This window comes from Equus przewalskii, chromosome 14, assembly GCF_037783145.1.
Source record: "Equus przewalskii isolate Varuska chromosome 14, EquPr2, whole genome shotgun sequence".
Classification (NCBI taxonomy): Eukaryota; Metazoa; Chordata; class Mammalia; order Perissodactyla; family Equidae; genus Equus; species Equus przewalskii.
Window position 1 is genome coordinate 47727645 of NC_091844.1, and position 15207 is coordinate 47742851.

Genomic DNA, 15207 nt, shown 5'->3' on the forward strand with positions numbered 1-15207 from the left:
AAAAGCTCCTGACGTTTATTCCTCAGGGGGACACTTTTCTGGCTGCTGCTGGAACCTGTGTTCCCTGGATTGCAATTCTCAGACCCCAAATAAACACTCTCCTTTCGTTTTGTGGTTGACTTTTTTTTAAGTTGACGTATTTGGTGTCAGAGACATGGGATATAAATTGACTTTCCAACTATTTCTGGTGCCATCATTGGTTTTAAGCAAGATACTTATATGAGCCTTTTATGTTCTGTTGTCTCCCTGATGGTCCCAGGCAAAAGTGGTAGGTCCTCCTATGTTCCGAATCTCCCATCTTGGTTGAGGCTCTGGCTTTCATTCTGGGTATCTTTTTGAACCAGTTTAAAAGAATTTACTTTCTCCTTTGGTGAGTACATTCTTGTAGTGGGAAGTACACACTCTAGGATGGCTATGTGGACTCAATCCCTTGTGGGGCTCCCACAGGATTTATGTTCAAAAATTATGGGCCATCTCTGTGTAGACTTTTAGAGAAATGGCACTGGAATACCAGGAATGATTTAAAATTTGCTTGGTCCCTTTGGGACAGCCCCATGGCCTTGTGGTTAAGTTCAGCACCCTCAGCTTTAGCGGCCCAGGTTCACAGGTTTGAATCTCACTCACAGACCTACACCACTTGTCATCCATGCTGTGGTGGTGACCCACATACAAAGTAGAGGAAGACTGGCACAGATTTTACTCAGGGCTAAGCTTGCTCAACAAAAAAAAGAGGAAGATTGGCAACAGATGTTAGCTCAGAGAGAAACTTCCTCAGAAAAAAAAATTTGTTTGGCCCCAGTGGGGCTTATTTGAAACATCTACATTAGTTAACATCTACATTAGTTAATTTTCTTGCATGATTAGAAAATAAAGAAATCTAAAACTAAGCAAGTGGAATGGGTGAACTTTTGGATAATTTGGAATTGTAATGGCCATTCTGGAGAAACTTTGTTTCAGATAAGTCCATCTTAAGGAGCACCGTTAAAAGAGAGGATTCAAACCTCTCAGAGATATTGGGATGCATTCTTTGATTGGTATGCAGAAGTTTCCAAAAGACAAAATGACTTCAGAAGAGCTCTAAAAAGGACCCTTACAGCATGCAAATAAATTTTTAAAAAATCTTTAGTAAAAATCTTTGACCATCTGGGCAGGTAATGTTAATTTAGTCCATCTGCCAGAAACACTGTTTGGATCCAGATATTCTTTTGAGTTTTGTACCTGAGACATGGCTAAAATTTTTAAAGATTTCTGTTTGTATCTGTCTGTCTATGTACGTATGTCTATGTACATACACAGATGTAACTCTTTTTATTTCTCTTTGCTTCATTGTGCTTTACAGACACTGTGTTTTTTACAAATTGAAGGTTTGTGACAACCTTGTATTGAGCAAGTCTACCAGCTTCATCTTTCTAACAGCATTTGCTCACTTTGTGTCTCTTTGTCAAGTTTTTGTAGCCATTGCAATATTTCAACTTTTTCTTTATTATGTTTGTTAAGGTTATCTATGATCAGTGATCTTTGATGTCGTTATTGTAAATATTTTGGGGCACCACAAATTGTGCCGAAATAAGATAGCAAACCTAATAAATGTCATGTGTGTTTGGACTTCTCTACCAACTGGCCATTCCCTCATCTCTCTTTCTCTCCTTGGGCATCCTTATTCCCTGAGACACAGTTATATTGATATTAGGCCAATTAATAACCTACAATGGTCTCTAAGTGTTCAAGTGAAAGGAAGAGTTGCACATTTCTCACTTTAAATCAAAAACTAGAAGTGATTGAACTTAGTGAGGAAGGCATGTTGAAAACTGAGATAGGCCAAAAGCTAGGACTCTTGCACCAATCAGTTAGCCAAGTTATGAATGCGAAGGAAAAGTTACTGAAGAAAATTAAAAGTGCTACTCCATTGAAAGCATAAATGATAAGAAAGCAAAACAGCCTTATTGCTGATACAAAGAAAGTTTTGGTGTCTGGATAAAATATCAAACCAACCACAATAACTCCCTTAAGCCAAAGCCTAATCTAGAACAAAACCTAACTCTCTTCAATTCTATGAAAGCTAAGAGAGGTAACAAAGCTGAAGAGAAGTTTGAACCTAGCAGAGATTGGTTCATGAGATTTAAGGAAAGAAGCTATCTCCATAACATAAAAGTGCAAGCTTAAGCAGCAAGTCCTGATGTAGAACCTGCAGGAAGTTCTCCAGAAGATCTAGCTAAGATAATTAATGAAGGTGGCTACACTAAACAAGAGATTTTCAGTGTAGATTAAACAGCCTCATATTGGAAGAAGATGCCATCTAGGACTTTCGTAGCTAAAGAGGAGAAGTCAATACCTAGCTTCAAAGTTTCAAAGGACAAGCTGATTCTCTTGTTGTGGGCTAGTAATGCAGACTCTAAGTTGAAGCTAGTGCTTATCATTCCAAAAATCCTAGAACCCTTAAGAGTAATGCTAAACCTACTCTGCCTGTGCTCTGTAAATGGAACAACAAAGCCTGGCTGATGGCACATCTGTTTACAATATGATTTACTGAATATTTTAAGCCCACTGTTGAGACCTACTGTTCACAAAAAAAGACTTCTTTCAGAATATTACTATTTCTTGACAATGCACTTGGCCACCCAAGAGCTGTGATGGAGATGTATATTGAAATTAACATTGTTTTCATGCCTGCTAATGCAACATCCATTCTGTAGCCCATGGATGAAGGAATAATTTCAACTTTCAAGTCTTGTTATTTACGAAATCCATTTTGCAAGGCTGTAGCTGCCATTGATAGTGATTCCTCTGATGGATCTGGGCAAAGTAAATTGAAAAATTTCTGGAAAAGATTCAGCATTCTAGATGCCATTGAGGCCATCTGTGATTCATGGGAAGAGGTCAAAATATCAACATTAACAGGAGTTTGGAAGTTGATTCCAACCTTAATGGATGACTTTGAGGAGTTTAAGTCTTCAGTGGAGGAAGTAACTGCAGATGTGGTGGAAATAGCAAGAGAACTGGAATTAGAAGTGGAGCATGAAGATGTGACTGAATTGCTATAATATCATGATAAAACTTAAATGGATGAGGAGTTTTTTCTTATGGATGAGCAAAGAAAGTGGTTTCTTGAGATGGAGTTTACTCCTGGTGAAGATGCTGTGAAGATTGTTGAAATGACAACAGAGGATTTAGAATATTACATAAACTTAGTTGACAAAGCAGTAGCGGGGTTTGAAAGGACTGACTCCAATTTTGAAAGAAGTCTTACTGTGGGTAAAATGACATCAAACAGCATCACATGCTACAAGAGAAATCGTTCATGAAAGGAGGAGTCAATCAATGCAGCAAACTTCATTGTTGTTTTATTTTAAGAAATTGCCACAATCACTCCAACCTTCAGCGACCACCACCCTGATCAGTCAGCAGCCATTGAGGCAAGACCCTCCACCAGCAAAAAGATTATGACTTACTGAAGGCTCAGATGATGGTTAGCATTTTTTAGCAGTAAAATAGTTTTTAAGGTATGTACATTGTCTTTTAGACATAATGCTATTACTCACTTAAAAGACTACAGTATAGTATAAACAGAACTTTTATATGCACTGGGAAACCAGTAAATTTGTGACTTGTTTATTGTGATATTCACTTTAATGTAGTGGTCTGGAACCCAACCCACAACATCTCCGAGGTACACCTGTATATGACATTTTTCTACCTCCAGATGGTTTTGCTGAAATTAAACGCTTATATAAATTAAGTATTCCTAAAACTCTCAGAAATACAGAAACTCACCCAAATGTTTTTCAAGTTCATGTGATCTGAGATAATCTTTGATAAATAAAGATAGTTTCCATTTGTTGATTTAAGAAAACAAGCATGTTTTCAGAGTTATCAATATTGGATGTAATGCAAACATACAATTTTTCTACCTGGATTTACTGGTCAGATGGGCTCATGCTGTTTCTGTTGTGGAATTTGTTGGCAGGGGAAATGACTTGGGATGATGGTTAACTATTTAAAACCTAATCCAAACATAATTGTTAAAAAAAAAACAAGTGTTTAAATAAATGTAAATAAGATAAAAGCTTATACTAAGTTAAACAAATAATGAATATTCACTGAATATCTAAATCACTTCTAAATAGGGTGGTATACTGAGACATTGATTGCTAAACATAGTTTTTCTAGTTTTGGCTTTCTAATTGTTTTACAGAGACACAAATGATATTTGGGTCTATCAATAGACACGTTTTGTACCACATTTAAGAGTTTTCTCTAAGGGTAAATATGCATCTAGAAATTATGAAATATGTTTATTGGCTTGCTAATCTATGACAGGATGCTAATATGTGATAGACAGTTCACAATTGTTTGCTTCCTAGTTTTCACTAGAAAGCAAAGATTACAAATAATTTAAAAAGTTGGAAGAGCTGAGAATACAAAATGAACCAAAGTGAAAATGTCAGAACACTTAGAGTAATAAATATGATGTAACTCTACACAAACTGTGTGCATTGATGCTTAGAGAATTCAGGCAAAGCAGTAAGCACTCCTTTGAAAGATAAGAGGCAATAGATCTCTCATGAGAGCTTGCTCCTACTATGGAAAGATTTGCTGTAACTTCTTGTTTTTCAAACTATAGCAACAGACCATTGAAAAATTATGATTAACATTTATTTAAACAGAAAATATATGTGGTATCTACATTTATCAAAATAGATAAACTGATATACATATTCAGTTTTATCTATATTCATAGATAAATATATTATAAATTTATTATATATAAACAAAAGTGAATTTCATAAAATGCAAATAGAATGCATGTACTGCGTATACTAAAAATAGGAAGTACATATCAGTTTATTCAATTTTTATTTCAGTTTCTGAAATATGGTTTTATATATGCAGATATATGCTAGACCATAATATGCAGTGCATTTTTTTCTGTGGAATGATCCAACGTGTTTGAAAGCCACTGCTTTTATACCATGGAAAATTAAAGCGTCTATATGGCCAGATGGAGAGGCCAGTACAAGAATAACCACTCTTTTTGTCCTGTGCATACACAATGATAACTCAAGGCCAGACTGAAACCACTGTCTGATATCCTTATACTTTATTGCCTTGTCTTTTCATATTTCAGCCAGGCAGCAATTTTTGTTTAAAAGAACTTCTCCCATTTCTCATAACTACTTGCAAGGCTGCGGATTCTGGTGGTGATTTCCAAGATATTTATAGCTCTGCCATCGGTTTAGAAGCTGTTGTTCCATCTTTCAAATCTTTATTCTCCTACTCAACTTAGAGCAACCCTCTCCAGCAGTAATGTGGGGATCTCGTTGCCTCTGCCTATTTTATCGTTCCCAGTTTGGCAGAGCGACGTCAGGATGAACCTATAGACACAAGTGAATCTCGTACTGTGATTTCCTAAAATCATGTAGTGTATTTCAACTATATTATGTAGAAGGAGTTTATATTCATTTAATGTAATGTATAGGCAATGATACTATCCTCTAAGAGTAAAATCTGTAACTGTTCTGTCATAACTGCCTTGCATTATATCTTTTCTCGATAAATTTTGTAAGTTTTTGAAATTGAGTAAACAACTGCATATGAAAAGTAGACAAGGTAAATGGGGTATGTGTTTTTGGTAAAAGAAGGTTTGAAGAATGAAGATGCATTTTTGTCAAAGAAAAACAAGAATAATTTTGTCTTAACATAAAATTATTGATCCAAAATAAGAAAGAAAAATGACAAAACCTAAATAGACAGGAAGCTGTAGAAGGTGTCTGAAAAGGAATCTTTAAAAAGAAATTTTAATTTGTGGTCAAGCTGGTTAAGATTAAAATGAGAGGGGGGAGGGCAAAAGGGGTGATTAGGCTCACACGTGAGGGGATGGACTATAATTAGTGTTCGGGTGGTGGACATGATGTAATGTACACAGAATTCGAAATATGATGTACATCCGAAAAAATAAAATGAAATAAAATAAAAAGGCAGCATAAAATATTAAAAAAAAACTTAAAATGAATTTTAATATCAATAGTACACTGGTACAAAATTAGAATTTGGTGTTTCTCCCTGTTTAAAGGACAAAGCCTTCTCAGATTGTTGATCTGCTTTTCATAAGAAATTGTAAACAAGTTTCTTTACCTTTAATGTAATCTTCCCAGGAAACAAAGACTCTGTGTTTGTGTTTATCATGTCTTCAGTTACTTAGAAAAGCTGAGTTTTCTCAATGTCAAAAGAGCCAGGTTTTGCTTAGAACTATGTAACTTTCTGTATTTGCCTTTAAAATCTCTTTTGTCACTTTAGTTAAATGGATAATTAAGTATTGTTCCATAAAAATCTGTGATACTTCGGGGCCAGCCCTGTGGCATAGTGGTTAAGTTTGTGTGCTCTGCTTTGGTGACCCAGGGTTCACAGGTTCGGAGCCCAAGCGAAGACCTACACACCGCTTATCAAGCAATGCTGTGACAGTGTCCCATATACAAAACAGAAGATTTCTCAGGGACAATCTTCTTCACAAACACAAAAAAATCTGTAGTCCTTTTTGATCAAATGTTTTAAAACCTTTTTGATATTTTCTGAAAATCTTCCCCAAAATCAAATTTTAAATAAAGTCTTCTTGACCTGAGGGATATTAAACTAATTAGGCTTGTTTGATATGTTACATTTCATGGGAAATATTGTCAAATAAGAAGTAATACTAAACCTTCTTTACATTGTGTCTGTAGAGATATGTTTTAAGTGTTCCAGAAATTATGTGAAATTCCTAGAAATCTGATATGTCCCAATATAATGTTATCAAACATAACTCCAATTATTGTTTTAAAATTTTCTGTCATAAAAATAGACAAATTCCCTTGTCAATTGTGTTATAATGAACTCTCATCAGATCTTTAATAATTAGCATTTTGAAGTCTATTGTCATTTAAGTCAGTTACTGTTTTACTCTGATGCTTTGGCAAAAATTGTGCCTGCAAAAGTGCCTCATCTTCAAAGAGATTCATAGAAAAGACTTTGGCAAGAACTGTAGGATACAGGTTTTTGATGACTTTAAGATCATAAATCTGAACTGGGTGGGAATTTCTAAAATTCTAATGGGAAACTGATTGCTTTGATATTTTGTTTTCCACATTTAAAGGATCCCTTTTTCTCTTCTCCTTTAAGCTATCTATAACTTACAGCAACTTGGTGAAGTGTATCTTTGCAACAAAGGTTGAAGCATTTATCTTTTTCTCCCTACCTGATTCCTCCAGAATTCTGAAACTTTTATTAAATATTCTTATTTTCATGGCAATATATGTATTTGCCTAAGTTCAATAAGAATCTCTTCTCCTTATAATGGGATGCCCACTGCACCTAGGCCCAGCTTCCTTTGCTCCACAGCTGATAAAAGGGGATATACTTCAGTTTTCCAAAGGCCTCATCAAATTCATAGAGCATGATCACATTTTCGTAAAACAATCTTTCTGCAGTGAGCTTCCAGGAGACAAAAACACCAGACATTATAATCTGCAGCCTAGAGCTTTCATCTATTGGAAAAGAAATCTTTAGAAAGGCTCCCTCCAACCTCACTAGAAAACACCTTATCAGGTATTGCTAACCAATCCATACGTGCCGCTAAACTCAAGGGCCTGGACTCATGGATTCATGTTTCTCGTTTAAAGAAAGAGTCAGCCCCGCAGTGCACATCAGAATCAACTGGAGGCCTAAAGCTCAAACTGACCCAGAATTGAAGCAGATGACAGCTAAGCAGACAGCTTTCCCAAGATTCTGGACCAGGTCTGTGTACATATATATGATATCCTTTCTCACCAAACAATTCAATATTCCCTTCATACTTTTCTCTTACTGATCCTATTGGGGGAACTCTTTTATCTGTTTTATTACCTACTGAAAGAACATGACCCCATTTGTAACTTGTAGCTTTGTACTCCTTCTTGTGGATCTCCACACAACGTGAATAATTCCAAGAATGAGTTTATGTCGGTATCTTAACCTAGAAAGCATCTGCAGATTCTTTGGGAAACTGGACATGAAAGATTGCTGGATTGAAGTATTTGGGCTATTATTTGTCTTGATAGGTTTCTTAATGCTCTTTTCTCTAATGCACACAGTAGGAATTCTTAGGTGGTGGTAAAACTCTATGAAATCGGAAGAACTCACTGCTGTTATATTGGTTCTTGCTATATGGATCAAGCCTCTTGTTTAGTCAACATAATAAACCAGCTTTCTTTAAGGTTTTCTTACAATGGTTTTTGTTATTGGGGTAACTTTACCTCTCAGGTTGTCCTTTTATTTTTACTCATAACTCTTGTTACTAACTGTCATGCCTTATCATGATGCCTTTTGTTCCTACCCTGCAGAAATTTTCCAATTCTGCAGACCTCATTGATTGTTGGATTTGTGCTAGAACAAATAAAATTCATGATACACCTGAGTTAGTGGCTTGGTCACTATCCTTATGAGGATGAAAACATTTATCTGGTCAAAATGCTGGCTTCTCCTTTGAGGTTTTTGAATCCACCTACAAGCTTTCATCTGGGAAACAAGTCCCTGATGTTATCACCATCCACTGGGTACCTCCTACTCATAAGAGAATACCTCTTACTCAGATTTGGACACTGACCACAGATCTTTCCCTTTATTTCAAACACATTAATAGTATCGGCAAAACTTTAGGTTACCTTCCACTGAATGTTTGTAACCATTCACTCTCATATGATCCAGATGATCATGAGTTCACGCCTCTTTGGAGTCGATATGACTATGACGTAATTTCTTGTATATATCCTTGTGATGGGGCAATGACACTTACAACGGAATGAGACACTGGAAAGCAGATGTGTTCCCCCTTAATAGAACAATATAGAGAAATGATCAAAAGTCCAGAGAATGGTAGGAGCTTAGTTCTGCTTATCTGTTCCCTGGAGACTCATCATATCTTAGGCAGAATCTGACTTACAAAATCAAACTCATTTGCTTCTTCAAGTGTACAAATATACAAGATGCTTTTACAATCACTTGCATAATTCCAGTAAGACAAATTATCATGCACTTTATGAGGATGACTATATTTTTGACTATGAGGTTTCTTTCTTTAAAACTAATAAACAGATCTGAGCAAGTGGCTTACTTATGTCTTGTCCTTTAGAGGGTTCTGGATATTTCTTTTTATGTGACGCACATATTGACTTCACTCTCCCTATTAAATGGAATGGACATTATGAGATCATTGCTCTTGCCCCTGACACCACCATTAGAAAAACTCTTCCTTCCACTGCTAACATATTAAATCTGGGATCCTTCTCATATCAATTAAGGAGGCGTCAGCAAAGCTGGAACATTTATAATTTTGGATTGATGTTGACCAGTAACCCAATTATAGGTAGGAAGTTTTTGGTTGTGCTTTTGCCAGAGCGTTTTTCCTTTGGTTCAGAGTAACGGATCTTGAAAAGGCAATCTGCAACCTTTCTATTGTCATGGCCACTATTTTAAATGCCTCTATTCAAGCATTTGAAAATCAACATACTCAAATTGATAGCCTGGCAGAATTTTTCCTACAAAATAGAATGGTACTAGATATCTTAATTGTCCAACAAGTAAGTACCTATGCCCTACTAGGAGGAGAATGTTGCTTTTATGTTAACAAATCTGGCAAGGTGACACAAGAGCTAAAAATAATAAAGGATAATATTACTTTATTGGTTGAAATAGGGCACACACCAGGACTTGGGAATTACTTTGATCTTTTTAGCTGGTTTCCAGCAGGAATAGGGTCAGAGTTAAGGATGGTATTACAAACTGGATTACTGTTGCTAATAATATGCATCGTTGTGTTAATCAAGTGCTTACTAAAAATTGCAAACTCTGCTATAACTCACTCAACTATGCAGCTTATGTTTTCCCAGATGACCATGTTAGATGCTCTTCATCAAGGTAGATTTAATGATCAGAAGGTTTAGAGGAAATTGCTGTTGACTTTTTCACAAGATCCCCCCACTGAGGAACTGGATGGAACCACAGCAGGTGATCAAGCCAGTCCAGTCTAAAGGGACTAGTGCTGCTCTGTCGATGTTTTCTCCCAGAAAAATCATGAGCAAAAGGGAAAAATGTGAAACAAGTTGTCAACAGTGACTCCATTTTGTACCCTGGACTCCATCTTGTAAAAAATATGAAACTGTATTGACTTTGCTGACTTGCCAAAAGGGAGTTGTTTTCTGAGAAAAGACTTTCTGGAGAACTGTGAAAAAACATAGTTTACTCCAGGTGTTCTTGAGTAAGCGGATGAACCGTAACGTAAATTGGCCTTCCCTAGCAAACAACTGAGGTAATTGTTCTGGGATCTCCTTTTTTGCTAATAAAAACCCTGACTTTTCTCCTCATGGGAATGCCTTTCTGGTCACTACTAGAAGTTGAGTTCCCCAAATTGTGATTCTAAGAACCCCAAATAAACATTGTCCTTTTGTTTTGCAGTTGCCTCTTTTTTCTAAGTTGACGTAGTTAAGTCTGGTGCTTTCATTTTCATGAAATTATGAAAATAGCCTTATATTGATATTCAGCAAGTTTACAAACTTAATCAATTTATAAAATATCACCTAAAAGTAGTTTAGGTTTACATATAGATTAAAATATATGGCTTTTAAAATGTCTTGGGCCAAGAGGTATAGAGTGAAGCTAATGAATTTGAGGCTTCAGGGCGCCTCTCTAAGGCCCTCGTTCTCAGTTCTAGGAGGTGCCCTAGTAATTTGCTCACCTAATCAGATCTTTTTTGCAAAGTGAGATATTTAACCATAATCAATTAGGACTACCACCTTATGTCACTTTTACTTCCTCTCTATCACTCTCTTCTTGTTTCCCATATGGTAACAGTGGAATAGCAACCAGTGTCTTGTAGATTTGGCTAAGGAATAATTGAGTAGGGAATACTTTTAGATTGGGTTTAGAAAGATCTGTTTATAGGATTTGTGCTCACTCCAGCAAATACATAAGCAATTACTAGACATCCTGTTGTATCGGGGGCTTCCAGGAACATTCTTATCATGACAACAATGTGCTGGCCAGAGTTTATATGTGTCCTATAACACTCAGAACTGGAAACATGTGGGAAATGGAGGAAAAACAAGGTGTAAAAGGTATGGAGCCAGAAACAAGTCTGTGGAAGATCATCTAATATCAGACTTCTCAAATTGAAGTGTCTTAAATTATCGTTAAAGTGGAAAAACAAAATTTTTTTCTTGCCTGGGATATACTTGGAGTATTAATTATCTATTGTTGCATAATGAGTTATTCCAAATGTAGTAGCATAAAACAACAAGCACTTACTGCCTCACACACACTGTGAGCGTGTGGGATCCGGGAGCAGTTTAGTTGTGTATTCCAGCTCTGGTCTCTCATGAGTTTTCAGTCAGGACTTGACTGGGGCTGGAGGATCCACTTCCAAAATGGCTCACTCACATGGCTGTTGACAGGAGGCTTCAATTCTCATTGCATAGGCTTCTTCACGGGGCAACATGAGTGTCCTTATGACCCAGCAGCTGGTTTACCCAAGAGCCAGTGATCTGAGAGCAAGGAAGAAGTCACAGTGCTTTTCATGACCTAGTCTCCAAAGTCACATACTGCTACGTTCATTTTATTCTAAGCATTAGAAGTGAGTCACTAAATCTGGCCAATGGTCAAAGGAAATAGAAGTAGGCTGCATGTCTTGAATGGGAAGAATAGCAAAGAATTTGTAGACGTACAATAATTCCTCCTTGTCCGCAGCTTTGCTTTCTGCGGTTTCAGTTACCCGCAGTCAACCACAGTCTGAAAATATCAAATGGAAAATTCCAGAAATAATTCATAAGTTTTAAATTGTGCACCATTCTGAGTAGTGTGATGAAATCTCACACTGTTCAGCTCCATCTTGCCTGGGACGTGAATCCCTTTGTCCAGAGAAGCCACACTGTATATGCTACCCACCCATTATTCACTTGGTGGCCATCTCAGTTATTAGATTGGCTGCCATGGTATCACAGTGCTAAGGTGTGTTGTGTTCAAGAGACCTTATTTTGTGTTCAAGTGACCCTTATTTTACTTAATAATGGCCCCAAAGCACAGAAATAGTGATGCCGGCAATGCAGGTATGTCTAAGAGAAGCCATAAAACGCTTCCTTTAAGTGAAAAGGTGAAAGTTGTCAACTTAATAAGGAAAGAAAAAAATTACATGCTGAGGTTGCTAAGGTCTATGTTAACTTTTATTACAGTATATTGTTATGATCTATTTTATTGTAAGTTATGATTGTTAATCTCTTACTGTGCCTAATTTATAAATTAAACTTTATCATAGGTATGTATCTATAGGAAAAAACATTGTATCTTAGGATTCAGTACTATCCACAGCTTCAGGTATTCGCTGAGGGTCTTTGAACACATCCCCCACAGAGAAGGGGGGACTACTCTATTTTAAAACCACCACAGTTGGTATCACTGCTCTTTGTTCATGGTTATTGTATTAGTTTCCTAGGGCTGCCATAACAAATTATCACAAAATGTGTGGCTTAAAACAAATGAAATTTATTTTCTCACAGTTCTGGAGGCTAGACGTCCAAACTCAAGGTTTCGGCAGTGCTTTGCTCCGTCTGGACACACCAGGGAAGGATCCTGTCTTGCTTTTTCTCAGCTTCAATTGGCTCCATGCATTCTGTGACTTATAGTCACACGGCTCCAAACTCTGCCTCTGTCTTCACATGGATTTTTTCCCTCTGAGCCTGTCTCCTCTATGTCTCTGTGTCCAAATCTCCCTCACCTTTCCCTCATGAAAAAGTGGGCATTGAATTTAGAGCCTACTCTAACCCAGTAGGACCTCAACTTAGCTTGATTACATCTGCAAAGGCCCTATCTCCAAATGAGATCATATTCACAGGTCCTAAGGATTAGGACTTGAACGTATCTTTTTGGGGAACATAAGTCAACCCACTAGAGATATGCATGATAATGTTTCTTAGAATTCCTTTTTGTAAGGCACAAACCTTTAGGTAATACAAAGAGTGCGTGCATGACTATAACTGCTCATATAAAAGAAAATTAATAGCCATTTCCAAATTTAACAATCCCAAAACTTTACACGACTCTACCAATAATGTGCTATGAAGGTGAAAGAAATTTTCCAAACTGTAAAAAATAGAAAAACAATTTTTTGATCAACAATGCCAGAAGAATGATGTTTCTGTTATTTTTATATAAAGTATGTAATATTTTAAAATTATCATATGAGAACAAACAACCTGAAGCCAAAAATATATGTAAAAAAGATCATAGAAATGTCAAGTATATAATTAATACAAAATTTATATGGGTTTTTTTTTGGACTTGTGATGTTGTGGTAATTGACAACATTTTATAATTTGCAATTTGTTATCATTAATATTTTATTGCTAAATAAATATGCACTTTTGTGTCTAATTTCGTATTCCTTTTTGTAAAGAGGATCTTACAAATTACATAAACCCAGAGGGCTCTAAGTCTGGATTGGCTCTTACTTGGGCATCTTGCTTTATATACTCAGTTTTGTAGAAAGTTTTGGGTTAAGGAGTTCAAAATAATAGGAATTTAAATACACTTTGGTTCTTCCAACATTGTTAAAATTAGGTGAATGAATTCATGAACTAATAGTATAGAACAGAATGTATATATTTTCTCTGTTTTTACCCATCTTCAAAATGGAAATAGAAATAACTATCTTACAGGTTTGGTAGAGGGCTTAAGAGTGGGAAATCCAGAAAATGTTTGTTGTGTTTTATGACATCTTATAGAATCTCAGAAAATGCTAATCTAGTTGGCATTTTATACATTTCTTAGTTGATTGTTTCTGTATCAAGATGTCTTTTATAGAAGGCAAGGCTTGGGAATACAGGAGGTAGTGTAAATTTGTGTAACATTAACCTAAAACCTGATTCCAGTAGGAACTTACCAAAAGCTCGATGGTGATGGATGAGGATGGTGTCAAACATATGGAAAAATAAGTCACAGAATGTTCTCATGTATAAACTGGTGGAAACTAGATATGCAGCTGAGTCCACAGATATATCATTAATATGAAGCAACTTGGAGAATTATTTTTAATAGCAAGCAGTTTATTTTCCTTCTCAGGTTTTGCGTTTATTTGGAAAGTGAGTGGCAAACCAACTCCTCTGAAAAATGACGTTAAAAATAATTGATATTTAAAGAGTGTATTAGACCTATAATTAAATAGATAAGGGATAGACATTTAAAGCTGTCAATTCTCATTGAAATCTGATGAAAGAAATGGCAAAGGAAAAAATAGAGAAATAGTAAAAACCTTCTTGTAACTGAAGATCATGGAGATTTAAAGACAGAAAAGGCCATTTAGATTGTCGTGTTCATCTCCTTGACAACTTAGAATCACATAACCCTGTACTGCCTAGAATGTCTTAAAAAGACTATTTTCAATGACCCAGGAGATTGAAAACCCTTGACGTTGCCTTTGAGGGTCAGTTTTACCATCTGAACTCTTGCTTTTGAAAATTTATTTAAATACACTGTTTTCTCTTCTCAAGGTTTTTGTTTGGCACTAAATTTATAATTTAATAAAATGTATTATATTTTGTGTTTAAAATTAAATGTTCTATTTAACATGCATGGGGTGAATTATTATAATAATAGTAATAACTAATATCAACAAATGTACATCAACTTGCATGTATGATCTGGTCAAGGAACTGTGTTAGGTATGTTACTGACCTAACACTCACAGAGAGGGAGAGAGGGGGGAACAGACATTATTATCCAAATTTTACAAATAACAGTAAAGAAGGAAGTTCAGCGAGGTAACAGGGACTCGTCCACATGGTAGAAATTAGCAAGCACCAGAGCCATGATTCAAATCTGAGTCTGTCTGGTTTCACGAGTAATTTTTGTAAATTGATGTGAAATTGAAACGTTCTGTGACAGCGTCTTTCTTTGTAAGTGATTACTTTCAGCTGTCTTCACATTTCTGCCTCAGAATGATACCACACATCATGACAAATATGTGAGCAGAGCTTGAACAGAAAACAAAAATGAAAATAAAACACAATAAGAAAGAAAAGGCTCAATAAAACAGATCTAGTCAATAACTCCCTTAGTGAAAGAACAACATTCACATCTTCTTTCTCAGACATTTCAGAAAGAAATTTTCTTTTGAAAGTTTCTGTGCTTAAATGAACATAAATGAACTAAAGA